This window comes from Diaphorina citri, unplaced genomic scaffold, assembly GCF_000475195.1.
Source record: "Diaphorina citri unplaced genomic scaffold, Diaci psyllid genome assembly version 1.1 scaffold3272, whole genome shotgun sequence".
Classification (NCBI taxonomy): Eukaryota; Metazoa; Arthropoda; class Insecta; order Hemiptera; family Psyllidae; genus Diaphorina; species Diaphorina citri.
In genome coordinates this window covers 19,574-20,518 of record NW_007380682.1, presented here as the reverse complement: position 1 = coordinate 20,518, position 945 = coordinate 19,574, and positions in this window count along the sequence as shown.

Sequence of the window (945 nt, the reverse complement as noted above, 5' to 3'; positions counted from 1 at the left end):
ACAACAACATACTTCTTGTAAATTTACTAGTCCATACTTTCGTGGAACGGGCTACTGAGGTTAATTTTTAGTACCTAAAGTATACAATAAACAAATAAAAACAAAAATATCCATGCCTATCCAGGAACGTAAAATTTTGGTCAGAAATTTCCGCCCAGGCCGGGATTTGAACCCAGCGCCTCCAGGTTGAGAGTTAGCCACAGAGGTGGACTTAGGTACATTGTATTAAAATTACCTAATCCTGTACTCCTTCTCTCTTCGATTTCGGGACGATAAAACTTCTGTAGTAACAGTTACAGTTCCCTCTATGAAAGCTTTTAAAAAAATCAACGTGCTACAGCCGCTGACTAAAAAAGAAAAAAAACCTTATAAACCTACCTCCCTCAGGCGTAACAAAACTGATGATCTCACTAGGGGGTCCGTTGTACGCGCCATTGAATGCCGGACGATAAAACTTCTGTAGTAACAGTTACAGTTCCCTCTATCAAAGCTTTTAAAAAAATCAACGTGCTACAGCCGCTGACTAAAAAAGAAAAAAAAACTTATAAACCTACCTCCCTCAGGCGTAACAAAACTGATGATTTCACTAGGGGGTCCGTTGTACGCGCCATTGAATGCTAACACGCGGGCAAAGTTCTTGGAAGCGGGCACAAATTTGTCCACCTCGGTCGTAGTAGATTCTCCCTTGTTGACGATAAGTTCCCGTATACTACCTTCACCGTCCTTCTCTGTCCATGTTTGTACCTAGAATAACACAGAATATGATTCATTTGATTCATGTTTGTACAAATTTATTTATAATATACAAGCTGTTGTACCCGTGCTTCGCCACCACACATCCCACACAACACCACACACATCATATATCGCACACTCCACACACATTTACACCAATCCCACACACATGGTCGCGTAAAAAAAAAAAAAAAAAAAAAAAAAAAAAAC